The sequence below is a fragment of the Gymnoscopelus microlampas genome, assembly GCF_963454915.1.
Source record: "Gymnoscopelus microlampas genome assembly, chromosome: 10".
NCBI classification, from domain to species: domain Eukaryota; kingdom Metazoa; phylum Chordata; class Actinopteri; order Myctophiformes; family Myctophidae; genus Gymnoscopelus; species Gymnoscopelus microlampas.
In genome coordinates this window covers 45,726,572-45,746,723 of record NC_139947.1, presented here as the reverse complement: position 1 = coordinate 45,746,723, position 20,152 = coordinate 45,726,572, and the positions used below count along the sequence as shown (strand labels likewise).

The 20,152-nt window shown below is 41.1% G+C and overlaps 1 protein-coding gene across 1 annotated transcript in view; it reads left to right on the top strand.

Moving 5' to 3' along the window:
* klhdc8b (kelch domain containing 8B) overlaps window positions 1-20,152 on the top strand; it is a 154,478-nt gene that overhangs the window by 128,666 nt on the left and 5,660 nt on the right. The gene's annotated exons all lie outside the window — the stretch shown is intronic.

Below are 20,152 nucleotides of genomic sequence, written 5' to 3'. Positions count from 1 at the left end.
TAAAGGTACAGTATAGACAATTGGAAATACTCCAGTAAAGTAAAGGTACCTCAAAATTGTACTTAAGTACAGTACTTGAGTAAATGTACTTAGTTACTTTACACCTCTGTTGACATGACATGATAAGTGGTTAACCCCAAGCCAATCATCATCCCCTCCAAGCGGACAGCCGTCAGACTTGGAGTGCATTACAATACTAAAATACCAAGTTTTATTAAAGCTGATGCCAGTGGTCTTACCTGACCTCTAACCACCATGCATACTATCGATATGTTCCGAATGCACACGTATTTACTCACATACTCAGCTACATACTTCATTTCTACTAGACCATACCCGGTGAAAGGCGCAGGCGAAAGTAGTTGCAAGCTTGGGGTTCATGCACGTCCTGTCGCGCGGTTTCTCCCCCGCACGCGTCCCGTCGTGCCGCCCCCCCTCCTCCCCCCTGTGAGTCCCGTCGCGGCACCCCCCGCGGTCACCCCTCCCCACGGGCAACCCCCCCCACCCCGTCGCGGAACCCCCCGGGTCCCGTCGCAAACACACACACGCGCTCTCTCGCGCGAAACCTGGCAACGTGATCTCCCATTGTTTGACACATAAACGCTAATAAGAAGCTGAGATTTGATGAAATTGAAAAACGGGCTTCGCAGTTAAGTTCAGATGGTAATGGTCAATGGCTGTGTGCAAAATCAGAGCAATTGCTCCAGCCACTGAGGAGAACCGGGTAGCTTCACCATGAGACGACTACACCATGAGACGATTACAGAGACGACTACAGACAGAGGTTAGTCAAATTATTGGAGGATATTGAGGTTCAACCATTTCATCCACTAGGGGGCAGGGTCATTCAACCAGCCCCAGCCAACTTGAAATGCTAATGAGCAAAAAAATAGGTTGTAGTTTTTGAAGCATGAATAAATACCACACACACAGTAGGAAAAACTAACTTAACTGTTTGCTCAATCTTGTTTTAACTAAGTTATTCAGGGGATCACTACTGTCGCCTAGGAAAGGAAAGGCAAGGTAAGGCAGTTTTATTTGTATAGCACATTTCAAAAACAAGGCAATACAGTGTGCTTTTCACAGAATGTCAAGCAAAGGAAATGCAAATTTACAATGACATTAGGCTGCATGAAACAAAATAAGTAAAACAAATCACAGATACAGTTACAGTGCAGAAGAGAAAGAAGAAACAAAATGAATAATGAGTTTCCTCCGGTATTGCTCCATTCATACGTATCACTAAGCTCTGAAGCTTCATGCAGCCGACAGTGCAATGGATAGATAGAACTCCATTTGTACCCGTTTCTGTACTTTATGTTGAGTATACAAATGGGCCTTAAGTGAGATTAATTTTGATGCTGTTTACTGTACTTTTACTACAAGCGAATGTTACTTTCCTAGAGCAAACCTTAGAGCCTACAGCATATGCATGACCAAACCTTTTATTATTCACAAAGAAGTAGCATTTTATCCCCTAGAGAAGATCAACTCCATAAGGGGAAGAATAGGGACATATAAGTGAAAATGTAATTAATTAAAAAAATCTATAGAATGATAAAACAATATTTTAGGATTCTGTCTTGGTGTAGCGGTAGAAGTCTTGAGTTGTAATTCTTCTCTTTCAGATGGTGGGCCTTCACAGAGATATGACATGCTATACAGTTGAAAAATCATCATACTTCTCAATTATCATTATTTTTGGACGGAGAGCCCTGCGTGGCCGTCCTGATGATCAGATGTGAGGCATCTGAGGAATGTGGGAGTTAACCTCGAGGTATATAAAGAGGGGCGGTGGCATAGGCGAAAAAGGGGCGTAACGGGGCGTGATTTGGTCAGGGACTCTCTGTTTGTGGGAAAAAGGGGGCGGCCTCGCTAAAAAAGGGTCTGGAACGCGTCGTCATTGCTTCGTTGCCACCGATTGGTTGCTGCAACTTGGCTTCATGCAGGGAGACGCCCCCTCTCAGGTCTGAACATGCCCCCTCTCAGATCTGAACATTCTTGGCATTCTTGCACCGCGGCCATTGCTCCCTGGCTTGATCCTGTGTCCATTTAACAGCATTGAAATGTCACCTTAATATAACTTCCCATCCATTGCAGAATGTACCTAAAACATTTAAGTGTCCAATAAATATAAGGTACTTACGATAAACCCCAAAAAATTATCAAACATAAAGTCGGACCTATATTTAGCATAGTTTTAGCTGATCTTCTGCGCACATTTTCTCCATAAAAACACCAGGTCCATGAAGCGTCCGCGCAGCCTAAAGCCCCGCCCTCCCCTCTACACACTGAGTTCTTCATGCCGTGTCACTCTGCAGAGAGGTAGACAGACTATGGAGGCATCAGAATTTTTTAGTAAATTATAGAATGCACCAAAACATTAATAAGTGTCGAGTTGAATCTATTTACGCCACAATAAAGCCCCGATTTCATTTTTGGTTACAACCACATACGGAGATTTTGAAAACATGACCAATGTCAAAAAACTCCCATATCTACTGAGCGAAGTACAACAATGTGCAAACACAACCACCCTAAAGACTAATAATAATAATAATAATAAACTTTATTTGTATAGCACCTTTCATGACATGAAATGCAGCGCAAAGTGCTTTACAGAGCAAGAATACAGTTACAGTTACAACAACCAATTTAACAATAAAGCAAACAAAAAATAAAATAAAATAAAAGCAAAAGCATAAAACATTAAAATAGGCAATACAGTGAGGACTTAAAAATCAACCAAAGAGTCAGCTAAAAGCAAGAGTGAAGAAATAGGTCTTGAGCTGTGCTTTAAAGCTATCGACAGAGGCTGCCTGTTTTAGGTGTAATGGGAGTTTATTCCACACTGTTGGTCCGTAAAAGCAGAATGCTGCTTCACCGTATTTTTTATATGTCATTTTAGGCACCTCGAGTAGGTCAGCACTTGAAGACCTGAGGGTCCGGTTTGGAACATGTCTCTCTAGGCAGTCATAGAGGTAGGAAGGTGCCAGACCATTTAGAGCTTTATAAACTATTAAAAGAATTTTAAAGTCAATCCTAAAAACAACCGGGAGCAAGTGTAGTGAAGCTAGAACTGGAGTGATATGTTCTCTCATTCTAGTTTTAGTTAAAATTCTGGCTGCCGCATTTTGAACAAGTTGTAATCTGTCAGTTGTTTTCTTAGGCAGGCCAGAGTAGAGTGCATTGCAGTAATCAAGCCGAGAGAAAACAAAAGCGTGGATCAGCGTTTTTGCGTCGTCTAACGACAGATAGTCTCTAATTCGCGCAATATTTCTAAGATGAAAGAAAGCAATCTTGGTGACATGATTAATGTGTGCATTAAAATTCAATTCAGAATCGATAATAACCCCCAGGTTCTTTACTGTGGTGTTACTTTCTACAGCCAGGTTACCAAGTCTACTTATTATTGATTCTCTCTGCTCACTGGAGCCAATTATGAGTATTTCTGTTTTATCCTCATTTAGCTTAAGAAAGTTCTCACTCATCCAGCATTTTATACTGGACAGACAGGTCAACAATGGGTCTAGAGCGCAGGGGTCGTCTGGAGCTACCGAAAGATACAGCTGGGTATCATCAGCATAGAAATGGAAGTTCACTCCGTGATCGGCGATGAGTTCTCCCAGTGGTAGTATATACAGGGAGAACAATAAGGGACCCAGAATTGAGCCCTGAGGAATACCAGAACAGATGTCATGTTTGTCTGAGTCAAAATTAGCTAGGCTGACAAAATAGCTTCTGCCTGTTAGGTAAGAGTAAAACCAAGACAAGGATGTGCCTGACAAACCAATCCAGTACTCCATGCGTTGTAGTAGAATTTTGTGATCAATCGTGTCAAAAGCAGCGGTTAAATCAAGGAGTAGGAGAACAGATACATTTTTGTCGTCAGCGGACACCCTAAGATCATTAATTACTTTTACAAGTGCTGTTTCTGTGCTTTCTGTGCTAAGCATTGTGTATATTCCTGCACAGTGATCTTAGTACATAGAAATTGATCTATTGAAGATTCTGACTTTCAAATTTACATATTTTTTGTTTTGGTTGTACAGTATTGTTGTATTGTGCTTTCTGCTTTGGGCAGCAGCGTGGTTCTGAAAAATGTTTTCATAGTACCCTTCTGCGTAGTAAAAGCAGACATGAGGTGATGCTCTGTAGATACATTATCTGTTCCCTTTTTATGTACATATTAACCTGTACATGTTTTCAAATAATAATGTAATCATTTTCTACATAAAATGATTACATGCAAATAGAATCGCATTGTTTCACATGGCTAAAATGCATAGGCCATTCTATCATTATGCAGTGTGCTTTCATTCAATGCAAATATAACCGAATCCTGATGATGGCTCAGGTCACCAGTTGCCTCATTACAATATGGATGGGCAGCGATCATTTTACTCCTCTTTGAGCCTGATGAGTTTCCTTTTTTATACACATAGTACCCTGTAAATGTACCTTGTTTTAAAAAAAACACATCTTCATGTGACGTTGACTTACAGTGGTTACTTTGTAGATTTTCATTACAAAACATACAGTAACCACTTCAGCCCATACATTTCGGCCATTTGAAAATAGCCGACCTACAAGCATTGTGAGCTTGTAGATCTGCTATTTTCAAATGATTATACACTTTATACATTTGGAAGTTTGTTTTTGCAGTTGGCTTTTAACATTGTTGATGTAATTCATTGCAGACTCACCTTTTTCAGACACATGTACACATTATTTTTCAAATAGTGCGTCATTTATTTTAAACATTGCCACACATAATTAATCTAAATAAAACAGATACATGTTTGTTAGCTTGTTGTACTAATTTAGTCATTGGTCATGGCAGCGTTAGGAGAACTCCTAAACGCGATAGATCAGAGCTTGTAAATTGGCTTTAGGATATGGAATGTGGGCAATGAAAGCAGTCATAATACGAATCAAATTTACATGGAGCAAAACATATGACAAACATAACAATGCCATCTAATGACTCAAACCAACGACGCAGTACCCCCACACAACTGCTGTATAGCGTGTAGCCATGATATAAGAGCTGAGCTAATTTGTAAATTTCAGTGTGAGCCACGCACTCTTATGAAATCATGGTCAATATTGCTAAATTTATGCCCAATGTTGAACTGAAGTGAAGGTCTGGGGCGCAGGTCGTGGGTAATGGAGACAGTGGGCCACGAGATGTGGTTCCTGTAGATCACTGGGCCGATTTGCAGACTGGAGTTGAAGGCTGTATACAGCTCGAGCATGGTAAATAACAATAACCTTCGTGTGAGTGAATCACTCTGTCTCAGCACAATTACATACAAGCTGACATTCTTCAATGTAAATGCACAATATTTGAGCGCCATCATGTTCACACATTACAACAACAATAAGGCATCAATGAAGTCAATAATATGCTATTCAATCTGTCGCATCATACACATGGACATAGTTAATGCATCTGTATGTTTACACATCGCTTTCCCAGTTAGCAGTACAATAGTTAGCAGTACTCTATAAAACGTCACACAGGTTTATACACCTTTAGCTATGAATTGCATTGCAAACTGACGTGATTCAAATAGGAATTAAATGGCATGGTGTGGACTGACTGCTTTCCCAGTTAGCAGTACTCTATAGTTAGAAGTACTCTATAACATCACTATATCACACAGGTTTATACATCTTTAGCTATGAATTGCATTGCAAACTGACGTGATTCAAATATAAATGAAATGGCATGGTGGAAAGAAGTGATCGAATGTTTTACTTAAGTAAAAGTATTGACTATACATCGCAGTATAGTCAATACTGCGATGTAGAAGTACTGTATTATGAGAAAGGATCCGGAATTAATGTGCTTCAGTAAAACTATTAGTATTAAAATGTGCTTACAGTACCCAAAGTACAAAAATGTTTGCAAATAGCAGACGTGCAGCTCACAACGCAAATCTAAACTACGACAAACGAAGCGTTATTCTCTGCCAGGCCTTGAAATACCAGTACACACATTAGCTTAGCTTTGGGTCTCCACATTAGATGTAGATGAACTGCATAATACACAGAAACACTCGAAAAGAAAATAACGTCAATCATACGACAACATACATAGATATATAAGCAACATATACGAATACAATGAAAGAGTTTATCCCATTGAGTAATAACCATTATTCATGCATAATGCATATTCATCATACCAACCATCTACGCTAACTGTTGCGTTGTCTGTCGTTGACGAAAACAACTATGTACGCACGCGCAAGATCAAATGTGACGTAAAGTGTTCTGGCTTGAGGACCACAGCAATCGATCACAGACTCACCAAATGACACTAGTCAATCCAAGACCTATACATGACTATATCGTGTAAACGTATATTCTAACATTGTGTTAAACGGACTGACAATAAGGAACTGACAAAAAATATTCATGGCCAAATGAATGTCGCAGTTACAACTACACCGGAACTAAACCGGAAGTCGTCACACAGACGCATGCGCAGTCCACATCGTTACTGCTGTATATATTGTCAAACTACTAACTTATCCCTCTGAAAATTACACAGTAAACATATAAATCACTCAGTCACTTAGGCAACACTTTCCTCATACAGATGCACACGCTAATCCGCCTAAATACAGAAAGTAAATAAAATAAACCCCTCGCAAACCGGAAGTGACGTCGCATTAACCATAAATCACACAGTCCTGCACTCAATACGAACACCCACTGGGTGGCGCTAGAAGCCCTACATAAGCAGGTAATAGTCATACAACAATTGTACTAATGACAATAATACTTTTACTTACAGATCTAGTATTTATATGTTGTGGACTGGTGTTGATACTTACTCACTATTGTCGTGAGGTGATACTGACCACTGGCCATTAGTTTCAAAGTAATTCACACATTAACTACTTAACAATAGAGCCGTTATTTCATTCGACGCCCGTGCATAATAAGCAGAGGTGTACTTCCTGCTTAAATTTACTCCACTACAAGTAAAAGTAGCTCAGTCAAAATGTTACTCAAGTAAGAGTAAAAAGGTACTTGCTTTTAAATATACTTAAGTAATCAAGAGTAAATACTTTAAAAAAATACTTAAGTACACGTAAAAGTACATTACTTATTTTTCACACCAATGAATTGCTGTATATTTTTATATGGCTTTTTTTAATCACAAGTCAAATTAGTGCAGGTTTGATTCAAAACGAGTAAACTAAATGGATATCTTTATAGCCTATAGTGGTGCAGCACAAAATAACCACACAATACTAAAACACTAAAAATATGTATGAGTCCTAATACAATAAAAACGTTTCCCCTTTGAGACTGTATTCATGCCATACTGTCTGAATGGGGAAACGTGAATGAAAGACATACAATTTAGGCATACTGACTATAGCAACATTGGATGCCTTTCATTGTTTTCAAGGCGAAAAACAAACCATGTCACTCTGCCTTTCATGAATATTCAAGGCAAAAAGGCACCATATGTCACTGCTATGCGCTAACTAAAAGGGATCTGAAGTGTTATGTTTGCATCGACAACTGTTGTCCCTATCTACAAATTACACACACACAAATTACACACACACACACACACACACACACACACACACACACACACACACACACACACACACACACACACACACACACACACACAGTAGGCTACTCAAGTAAATTTACAAATTCATCAGTTACTGTCCACATCTGATAATAAGCCATAATAACAATGATAAATGCAAACGAAATAAAACAAAACAAACTAAAATAAATAACTTTCTACCACTTACTTTTCAGATATGAATTATGACATTATATAAAATACATTAGCCACTAATGGTCCTATTGTACACATTTCAAAGCCCTATTTTATATGTAGGCTATTTGAAAATAGCCGATCTACAAGCTCACAACTATTTTCAAACATTTTTGTACTTTTACTTTTGGTACTTAAAGTACATTTTGATACCAATACTTTTGTACTTTTCATGAATTTGTAATACCAGACTTTTACTAGTAACAGAGTACTTCTACCATGTAGTACTGATACTTTTACTCAAGTAAAACATGTGAGTACATTTTCCACCACTGAAGTATGCTAAAATACAGTGGTGGAATTGGAAAGTAACTAAATACATTTACTGTACAAGTACAATTTTCAGGTTGTTGTACTTTACTTGAGTATTTCCCACTTCCAATAATACTACTCCACTACAACTACTTGAAAGCTTTCTTACTAGTTACTTTTCAGATAGAAATTATGATATTATGAAACATGTATCTAACTTTCATTTTATACATAGGCTATTTGAAAATAACTGTGAGCTTGTTAATCTGATAATTGCAGAAATTGTAGTAGGCCTGTACTTTTGATACTTTAAAGGACTACTTTGTTTTTTTCACAACAAGGGTTATTTTATTAGTTTGTAATGATAATAATTAAAAGATGAGTGTTAAAAAAAAACATGTATTGCTTTCTATCGTTATTTAGTGATTTTTACCTGGGGGAGGGCGGGGGCATTCGGTCCATTGGTAAATAGTCATTAACGCAGCCTCCTGCTGGCCTCATGGTGGCGCTGTAACAGGCAGATTCATGTTTTGGCCTATATAGTTCAAGAGTTATAGGCCAAAACGTGAACTTAAAAGTTACTTTTCACAGTAACGCATTACTTTTTGGTGTAAGTAACTACTAAACTACTTTTTTTTTTTTCATTTCATGCTTTTGTACCCCCAAACACTATTTTCTTTTTTTTTGGGGGGGGGGGGGGGGGGTGGCCTGCGCCGTCCACCATGACATCTATGTCATTCTCTCTTGTTTCTCTATCTCTCAAGGCCCTCTCACCACCCTATCAGTCTTGACTTGTCAATTTCTGTTACCCTTATCATGCCTCATGGTCTTGTTTCAGCTCATGAAATAATACTGTGCAGACTACATTTCCAAAAATGTCTCTTAACCCGTTAAAACTGTGACTGTGTCATTTCAGATTTCATACGTTGGGTGCTTTCCTTTGTTGCACACGACAGTAGAATGGTAGTTCCAGTTTTAATAACTCTGCTTTTACTGGAAATGTACAGTAGAGAGCAGACAAGCTCTTATACACTTTAATTTACCCTGTTGGTTGATTAATACACCGTACATTTAGGGTGCGTTCGGAAATTGCGCACCGGAGCGCACTCGCCTATTAGTTTGTGTTGGCCAGTGCGCTCAGTGCTGTATTTCCGAACGCACCCTTAATATTTAGTAAAGTTAGATATATCTAATACATACAGTGTACATCTCACACTGCAAACTCATCTTTGGGCACAAATGTATCATCAGAGACATCCATTCCTATCATATCATCTTGCTCAGTGGTTACAGCTAAATGCATCTCTCTTGTGTCTTCAGTATCATGCTTCTCCATAACCTCTTCAACCCTATTTTATACGCTGTCATGTGACATTATTGCACAGCAAAATGAGCAGATCTACAAACTCTGAATTTGTGATATTTTCTGGGGAAAAAAATACTCTTTTTCTCTCTGTTCCTCTTAAAGTTGTTCGATTGTAGTTTGCAACATTGTAACATGATGGCTGCCTCCAAAAATGTATTTAGGGGGAAAAAGTACCATATGCGTTATTTTCTTTTTATTATTCCTTTTCATGAAAATATGATCTACAGTATATACCCTTTGAGCCCCTGTTGTGGTTGTCCTGTCTATCTGTCCACCATGAGCTCTGTGTCCTCCTTCCCCATCCTCCCCTAAACCTTTTGTCCTCATGCTTTTGACAAGGCTGCAATCATACTGTGAAAGCTCCCAGGTGTGAATTTGTAGCTCAATGCAGAGAGTGTGCACTCAGTCCGTCTTCCTTGAATGAATACAGATCCTAGCTTTTGTGGTTTTCACCATGATGCATTGCTACTCAGCTTGCTGGGAATGATCTAATCTAGGCTCAGAATCCACTTCATGATTCCTGTTCCCACTCAGACAAACCAAACACTGGTAATGATTAACACTTCAGTTAACGCACACACTGAGTTAATACTCAGTGCGATCAATAATACACTTTCTCTCTCGCAAACCTACACACCGACATGTTTAACACACGCACGCACACATGCACACACACATCCAACAATAATAACAACAACTAACACACCATTACAAGCAATCTTGTTGCTTTGGCCAAATTAATTCTCCATTAATGTTTCCACTTCTTTTTTGGCCAGGATGCTTTCATTGAATTAAATAAGTGACTGACGGTTGAACAGTTCCAGGAATCAAAGATCAGCATTTTCCTGTGTGTGCGTGTTTGTGTGTTTGTTTGCAACTGCTTTAGGAGATGAAGGCACTTCTATAACAAATATTATTTGTTAACTATTTCACTGCCAAAGTATATATATATATATATACTATATATATATATATTATATGGATATAATATATTGGTCATACAATTGGTCACTGAACACAACAACTGAATATGAAAGACTCCCTTCCAAGATAGGGTCCTGTAACACGGCGTGAGTTAGCCTTCCACAGCCAAAACTAACCTACAACTTACTGGCGTGTGTGTGTGTGTGTGTGTGTGTGTGTGTGTGTGTGTGTGTGTGTGTGTGTGTGTGTGTGTGTGTGTGTGTGTGTGTGTGTGTGTGTGTGTGTGTGTGTGTGTGTGTGTGTGTGTGTGTGTGTGTGTGTGTGTGTGTGTGTGTGCGTGCGCGATTTAAAGACATGTTTTTGTCATGGTTTGGCAGCATTCACAGTCTCTGCCCACACATCTGTCCATCTCTGTTTCTGGTTTAGCTATATTTCTGGCCTAGCCTCCTCCTGACTCACCTCCAGCCTCTCTCTGTCTCTCTCTCTCTCTCCTCTCGTCCCTGGTCCTCTCTCCACAATGACTACATGACAGTGTGATATGTGCATGTAAATTATAATTAGAGGTAGCTGACTGGTAATGCTGGAGGAGGGAGGATGATACCATATGTAATTATGTGCTCATCCTTTCAATTCAATAGTGGACTTGTGCACACACACACACACACACACACACACACACACACACACACACACACACACACACACACACACACACACACACACACACACACACACACACACACACACACACACACACACAGTTCATCTGAATCTATTAAATGTCACAATCCTTCTGTAACCCTATTGTTGACTGCAAGAATGGCATAAACAATATCTAAATGAGCCTTACTGTATGCCTGCTGAACAACCTATAGCTACACTCCATTAACAGTAAAACAGGATCCTGAGTTCTTAGTGGCTGATGGTGGATTCACTAACACTTCCTGACTGGCACTGCCTGAAATGGTAAAATAGACCCAGTAACGTTTACCTTTGCATTGGTAGTGATGCAATGAATAATAATTAAACAGCGCGGTGCCTCCACTGCGGAAATACTACACCAACTGTTATGGTATATCCTGTACTTCCCCAGAAAACGTATTTGTAACAGAATGTATATGAAAACCTCTGACCAAACAGACAACACAGTTCAACACCTTTTTATATATAACCATCAAAAAGGTTTATTATTGTTTGACTGTGTAAGTGTGTAAGTGTGTGTGTGTGTGTGTGTGTGTGTGTGTGTGTGTGTGTGTGTGTGTGTGTGTGTGTGTGTGTGTGTGTGTGTGTGTGTGTGTGTACAGTTTAGAATAAGCACTGCAATAAGTAACCTTCAAATGTGTTCACCTAGGCAACAACAATTATTTGGTTAACCAAGAAAAATACCTCTAACAGTATTTGACATATAATAAAATAAAACAAACCCTTATCCTCACTGGTGGGTCAATATCAGAACAGAGAACTTCACAACGTTTTCTTTTAAATACCAAAACCTCTGCTTAAATGTACAGGCAACTTCCAGTAAACAAAAATAATCAAAACACCCCAAAAAGGAAAAAAACCTAAAACCCAAAATACCTCAGTTCAACCTATATAACCAAGCGCTTGGATTTCTAATTCGTTGGGGCCCAGTTGGTGCACATAGATGAATGAGTAAGCAATATCATAGTCCTTCCTTCTTTTAGCAAGCAATATTGTACTCCACTGTCTGTTGTCAGTACTCACGAAACACTTGTAAACGACTCACGCTGTACTCAAGCCGCTCTCCGCCGAACGTGAGCGGTGAGATCCTCTGAACGAGCCCGCAGGGCAAACCTCTCCAGCCGGGCGCTGGGGGGGAAACGCTGTCCTTCCACGCGGTGATGGCGGTTCCGTCGAGACAAACAGCTACTACGCAACGCTGCTGACCATCACTGAATGTTTTTCACAGTTCCACACAGGTCGCTTGACTCGCTTCGCATTCACAGCTTCGTGGACGTCTTCGTGATTTAATTTCAATTGTCTCGGATCACGCATAACATGCGGGGTTTTATCTGAATTGTCTCTGTCACTCGGCGGGCGGTCAAAACAAACTGCTGCTGCAGTATGACAGAAAATACTGACTGAAAACAAATAATACAAATACAATTCACAGGCGCATAAACGTGAAGGATCTGATAAAACAGTTGACCAGTATTTGGGCCAATACAAACGTATTTAAGTCGCCAAATATTCACTGGACATGTACAAACACAGATATCACAATGGCCGCGACCTGTCTCTCTGAAGACTTCTCCTCAACTGACTTCAAAGGGGAAAACCCCAGGTACAAATACCCCCCACCTGAAACCACGCTTGCTGATGAGGTACCCCTCCCCCACAATCTAACGTGTCCCAGATTGGTTTAGACACAAGGAGACACTATCAATACAAAACATTTTCATTAGTTAATACATATGTGAAGTTATATTAAACCATGAGTATTCTGGAAATAAAACAATAGAATGCACTATTTCACAGTGATACCAAAAATGTGTTTTAACAGGGCTTTACACTTCATTAGCAAGTAAATTAAAACTTTGAACTATCCATATTAGTATTTGTTATTTTTTTTCTTTTCTTTACCAATTTGTAAAGATGGACCCGAATGGACCCTCATTTGTATGTACAGTATCCATTGTGGAATAGTGTGAGCTTATAGGTAGACACAACATCATCCTTGCAGGATTTTTGCAGAGCACAGGTCATTTTGCCTGTGATGCACTGTAACTGTACATTACCTGTCTCCCTGCATGCCTACAATAGCTGGCAGTCAGTAATACAGGTGATTCATTCTTACTATCTACTGACAGCAGAGGCAGGCAATTTCCATGTAAAAATCAACACAGTCACCACCAGCGCTGGGCAAAATGGAAATGAGAAGTCTTCTTTCTTTTTTTTACTGCAAAAATATGAGAGAGTTGGCCACACTCAAATGACTGCTTATGACAGCGATTTATGTGGCGATGGAACTTTACATAAAAAAGGCAACACTGCGAATGGTACCACTGTATAATACAGTACTTTTAGGCGGTGCCACGTCGAGTGTGGGTATGGGGCCTTCCATACCTGGTGTCTGTACAGATATACAGTACTATATGTAGGTCAGGAATATATGCAGTAGTGAGAGTCCTGAGACTCTCACTGTTACACAGGCTCTTTGGAAGTCTCTATATAGCCTACTGTTGCTGTCATAAATATCATGACACAGGCTCTCTGAAAGTCTCTATGTTAGCTGTCATAACCATCATTATACACGGAAACACCATGATGCAGGCTATATGACTATTTGTTTGCAACATGCTCACAAATAGGGAAAGGAGTGTATGGGTAATGTTGTGTGTCCGTGTGTGTGTGCGCATGTGTCCTGCTGGGCATCATGACACATGGATGGACTGGGTAGAAAACAACAGAGATACATTTAAAAAAAGAAGGAGTAAGATCAAATGAGGAGTTATGAGTGTTGTAGCTGAGTGGGAGAAGATGGAGGGTAAGCAGCACAACAGGTGAAAAGAAAAGGGTGGGGGTGAAGACAAAGAAGGGGAATGAAATAAAGAGAAGAAAGGGTGATCACAGAAGAGCGAGAGGAGAGAAGAGGTGAAAAGTAGGCAAACGACCACAGGATAAGCACGTCTGTGCAGATTCTAAGTGTGAACAATATATAACCCTGAGAGACATGGGCGGAAACAAGGAGGCTTTTGAGTGAGTTCAAAAGAAGTGAAAGGAAGAAAATAGAATTGTGGTTTGGAAGAGAGGAGGAAAACGGCAACTATTACAGTAGTATGGTCTATGTGCTGTGATTCAAAGAAACCACAGGACTGAGGGGACACAGACAGACACACACACACACACACACACACACACACACACACACACACACACACACACACACACACACTAGGGTTTAACATTTTCCGGGAAATAGCTAATTTTAATTCCCGGGAATTTTCAGACCTTTTCCCGGGCTTCCCGGGAATTCCCGTTAAAGGGTAAAAAAAAAAAAAGTGCCCACTAAAATACATTTATAGGCCTATACTTAAATAGCCAATTTTACACCGAGGTGCCCAAATGTCTCTATTGTGTCCACCTATGAACTTGCACTAATAATGACTTAATTTGATTTTTTAAAATCATATAAATATAATATATAAATATAATAGCCTATAGTGCCCTGCCCTGGCGGAGATCTGCCCTGTTGCGCAGCGGGTGAAGACAATTAACTTAACGAGGAGCTGCGCTCAAAACGCACTCAAACAATGTCAAACTCTAGCTGCTGACAGAAACGTTCCAATTGTATCATTATTGACAAGAGAATTTGCAAAAGGAATATGTATTTATTGTCCATCAGAGCGCCGGTGAGGTCACAGCTTTTCTCTACTTTTGTAAGATATTGATTTGATAGCCTAAACTTGTCATTTGTTTGCAGTTATTAATTTATATTAGGCTACTTGCTGGATATTATAAGACTCCATTTTGGGATGTTGGCTGTATGTTGTCTATTAATCTATATTTTGTTGTTGATCAAATGTGGGGTTTTGTAGTGTGATTTTGATGTGCACATGCATGCGCTGCCAGCACTGACAATCAATGAGACAGACAGCTGTTGTGCAGTTCACTTGTTCTACTGGGTAGCTCTAGTAAAATGGTAGTTTGAACGTTCTAAAATGCAAGTGTAGGTAGGGTAGGCTACATTAATGATGATAAAAAAATCGGACCACATCGGTCTAATACTCTCTCTCTCTCTCTCTCTCTCTCTCTCTCTCTCTCTCTCTCTTCAGCTCTCCGGTCTGTCCTCTCTCTCTATCAAAAGCATTGCTTGGCTTGTGCGCATTTTAAGCTGGAATATAGGCTCGATCAAACCTACCTAGGCCTACTGTTTATGCAGCGTTTCACTTGATGATGTTGAATCTGAACTAGTCAACTGGTGTCTACCATATTGACAGCAGAGGAAACAGTGAAATCAGCGTGCGCACTGTGCAGGGCAGGCATGGGGCATCACGGCCACTTGTGTTTTATTTTGTTCATTACTGTTACATTCATTCAGTGCGTCCCATATTGGTTCACAACGGGACGATGGGACCCTGCCCTGGTCGGCAACGCGGCAAGTAACTTGCCTAATTATAATAGTAATTCCTCCACGCTGTAGATGGGGCTTTCTACTAATTAGTATTAATTTCTAACAAGAAAAAAAAAAAACGGGAAGCCCGGGAACCGAAGTGAATTCCCGGGATGGTAAAAAAACCCGAATTCCCGGGATTCCCGGTGTTAAACACTAACACACACACACACACACACACACACACACACACACACACACACACACACACACAATCTCACGGATGGACGGACAGGGTGCAAAACACGCCTTCGGCCTGGCGGAGACAATAACTGGTATCCAGTACTCCATGTGAACACGATTGTGTGACAGCGCCAGCATTAATCACTAATTGACACTGATTAGTTGGCTTTCTCCCCGACTGTCCAACCACGCCACAACCATCCCATCCGTATGGGTTATGGGCCCATCAGTACACAGTATCTCTATAGTCATGTGATCAACACGGATCTGTCCGATTTTCCATATTCCAGCCTGATTGGCTAAGGTTGGCTCCAAAGTTTGCAGGATTGGTCCGTTTTGAACAAAATGCCTCAAATCATGAACGCAGCTTGCGATTTCTTTGAAATTTCACACACGCATTCCCACTAGGCCACCCTTTTCACATTGGCCTGTTATAGCGCCACCAGCAGGTCTAATTTAGCAAAATGATTTGATGGCACAAAATGCCTCAAATCATGAATGCAGTGTCCGATTGCTGTGAAAGGCCTAAGAAGAAATGGCACCCTTTTCACATTGGCCTATTATAGCGCCACCAGGAGGCCACAATAACGTACCTGACCAGGCGGAGACCTGTGCTCCGAGGACCACTTTTTCTAGTGTGTGTGTGTGCGCGCACACACACACACATACACCAGTCCATATCATTTGGGGACTTGCTGTGATATGGGTCTCCATGGAAACGCTGACAACTTAGCAGCTGCTGATGTATGATGACAGTGAGCATGGCACCTGAGGCGAGAGAGAGACACACACACACACACACACACACACAGACAGACAGACAGACAGACAGACAGACAGACAGACAGACAACATGACAGTACAAAGGGGTTGAAAGAGAGAGAAGGAAAAGAACCAGGGGATCGAGAGATAGCAAGATGGAAAGATCATCTAACCATACTGCACGATGTGTTACATTCCTGTGCTTGTGTCATCACTGAAGTGTCATAGGCTTACAAAAACAAATCGTTGCTGTCCGGCAGGAACCAGATAACTCCATTTTTCCGCTTTTGCATTTTTTTCCATAAATCAGGGCCATTGAACACCCTTTACGTCTGTGTGTTGATTAAAAATCACACCCAGTGTGAAGTGGGCGGTGTGTGGTCATCACAACATGTGACTTTTTTTAAAGTCCATTCTGCTATTCATAGGGCTGCACATGTGTCATGTGTTTCGCTAGCCAATCACAGTCCTGAATTTGCAAAGTCAGCCAATCACATTACAGTTAGTGGTGATGACACTAGCTGTAATGTGATTGGCTGATATGAAAAAAGTATCGATTTGCATTAACAATGGAAGGGTTAGGGGGTACACACATTTTTTGGTCGGTGTCCAAAACTCACTTATAGGGGGCGGCTACACCGCCCCAAAAAAATATTGAACCAATGGAAAGTATTAAAAAGTGCTTCTGACAAAACCAGCTAAATCCATTGTGTCGTCAAAACTTTTTGCTAAACCAGCTAAGTTCACCAAAGGGGGGCTGACTCAAGGCTCCACCCCCTTTTAACCTCAAACTTAATTGTAAACTTGGAGGTCCATTCAGCCTTTCTGATCAATGATGAACAAAACCTCCTAAATCCACTTTTTTTTGTTTTAGTCATTTCCTGAAAAATACATTTTGGAGTTAGCTGGTTGCTGCCGGACAGCAGAGAAATTATGTTTGATAATGATCCTTTTATATACTGTGAGAGGCTCCCTCGTTCGTTCTTTCTTTCTTTCTTTCTTTCTTTCTTTCAAAAAGTGTTTTTGATTGAATATTTTATTAGGCAGAAATGTAAAAATCACACCCTGTGTGAAGGAAGCGGTGCCTTTGGGGCGGGGCGTAACTCATTTCAGTTCGTCCCTATTGGTAGTCTGAGTCCACTTACCAAATTTGTACTTGGTAGCATGCTGCGAACGTGAGTTATGGCTGTTTAAAGGCCAGCCAATGGGAAGACAGAGGGGGCGGGGCTTCAGCAATTCATGCTGGTCCCTATTGGTGGTCTAAGTCCACATACCAAATTTGGACTTGGTGGCATGCTGCAAACTGGAGTTATAGCTGTTTTAAATCCCGTGCCCTAAACGGGCGGAAGGACATAACATACGCGGGGGGTCCCTGGACCCCGCTTTGATAACTTCAGCAATTCATGCTCGTCCCTATTTGTGGTGTAAGTCCACATACCAAATGTGGACTTGGTGGCATGCTGCAAACTGGAGTTATAGCTGTTTTAAATCCTGTGCCCTAAACGGGCGGACGGACAGAACATACGCGGGGGGTCCCTGGACCCCGCTGTGATAACTTCAGAAATTCATGCTCGTCCCTATTGGTGGTGTAAGTCCACATACCAAAGTAGGAGTTGGTGGCAGGCTTCAACCTGGAGTTATAGCTGTTTTAAATCCCGTGCCCTAAACGGGCGGACGGACAGAACATACGCGGGGGGTCCCTGGACCCTGCTGTGATAACTTCAGCAATTCATGCTCGTCCCTATTGGTGGTCTAAGTCCACATACCATATTTGGACTTGGTGGCATGCTGCAAACTGGAGTTATAGCTGTGTAAAATCCCGTGCTCATCATCCCGTGCTGATACGGACGGACGGACGGACATACGGACAAAGTCAAGTGTAGAGCGGTTGGCACCGCTAAAAACAGCACAAGTACAGTCAAACAAAGGTACATCCAAAAAAGTAATTGCGGTCTTGTTTCCATTGGGGTCCATGATATCCAATTCATAAACATAAAAAGTAGCACCAAACAGTTCAGTATCATCACAAAATACAGAAAAAACACTATGTACAGAGTCGGAAAAAACAATGGGGGGGTGAGAGTCAAAGGAGAGGTCGTCTGTCTAAGGGAGAAGTGGTACTAAATGTGTGAAGAAATTGTAATTGCTGTGAACGCATCAGACGTATGGATTTCCTCCCCACCAGCAAATCTAACCCTGTGATTCATACGTGTTGTCATTATATCAACTAGACTGCTGTTAGAAGCCTCTTCTCTTTTTGTCTTGGACAAACAGTGCTATATAATGCATTTCACACAATGCACTCTAACAAGCTTGGCTGTAGATGAAAGGCTCTTTGTTATGAACTGGCTGTCATTCTTGTGTCAATGATTATTCTATTTTAGTGTGTGTTTACACTGATGAGAGGAGATGGAACAAGTGGGCTCCTTCATCACACTGCCGTAGGAGGTGTGTTCCTAGATGGTGTGTGTGTGTGTGTGTGTGTGTGTGTGTGTGTGTGTGTGTGTGTGTGTGTGTGTGTGTGTGTGTGTGTGTGTGTGTGCGTGCGCGTGCACATAAGACTGTGATAGAAGTCCGCTTTTAGAAAGCTCCACTGTGTGTGTGTGTGTGTGTGTGTGTGTGTGTGTGTGTGTGTGTGGATGTGCGCACGTGCACACATAAGACTGTGATAGAAATAATTCCGCTTTTAGGAAGCTCCACTATATGAGAGAGAGAGAGAGAGAGAGAGAGAGAGGTGTTGACGTGTGTGTGTGTGTATGTGAGGTGTAAGGTGTTGCTGTCATTGATGAAGGGGCTATGGCAGTGGCAGATGACCTCCACACCCGTGGTGTGTTCCGTATGTGTGTCTCTGTTTGCAAGTGTGTCTGTGTGCATCTGTGAGAGTGTGTGTCATTACGTGTGTGTGTGTGCGTATGTGTGTTTAGTTGGATGTGGGAGTATATTTCCATGCTGCTGTTGGCTGCCACTTGGCAGTGTAGCCAACAGGTGACTCAAAGTCCTCCTCACATCTGTCAGCGCCAGCGGTGTACCAGACCATTACCTCTCTAAGGATGATCACATGTGGTTTCTGTTAGATGGGATGCCTGCCTGTTTGCACTGCACATATAAAAAAAATTGTTGTTCACCAAAAACAAGAGAGAAAAGGTTGTGTAAATCCATCTTTTTTATTTTCCTGGTTGCTGACAGTCTAATCAACAGTGAACTTTGACCAGTTATTGCTCTGGCCCATAAAGACCCCATTGCTTTTTACACTTACAGAATGGTGATGGACAATTCAAGTTAATAATCTCTTCGGGCCAGACCAATTCCTTCCAAGGTTCATGAAAATCTTTTTAGTAGCTCAGTCGGTTCAGCACTTTGAATAAATAGCAACGTTCAGGATTCAATCCTGGGCACTGCCACCTCACTATAACGTATGAGCAGCACACCTTGGATAACTAAGTTGTGCGGTAAGTACTGGGAGCTAATGGTAGGAGATAGATGCCTTCGTTGCTCGGCTGATACCAACAATAAGCCACTTAGACATGAAATAATCTCTCTGACTGCGATCCTCATGGAAATCGTTGCACGCACGGGGGTCCCGTAGCTTCCCCCCCCCCCCCACCCCCCCAAAAAAATATAATTATGTTTTTTACGTCCGTGGCAGAATTTGATTTTGGATGTACATTACGTTAATTACGTTCTTGGCAGTGAATGAGTTCATTTAGAA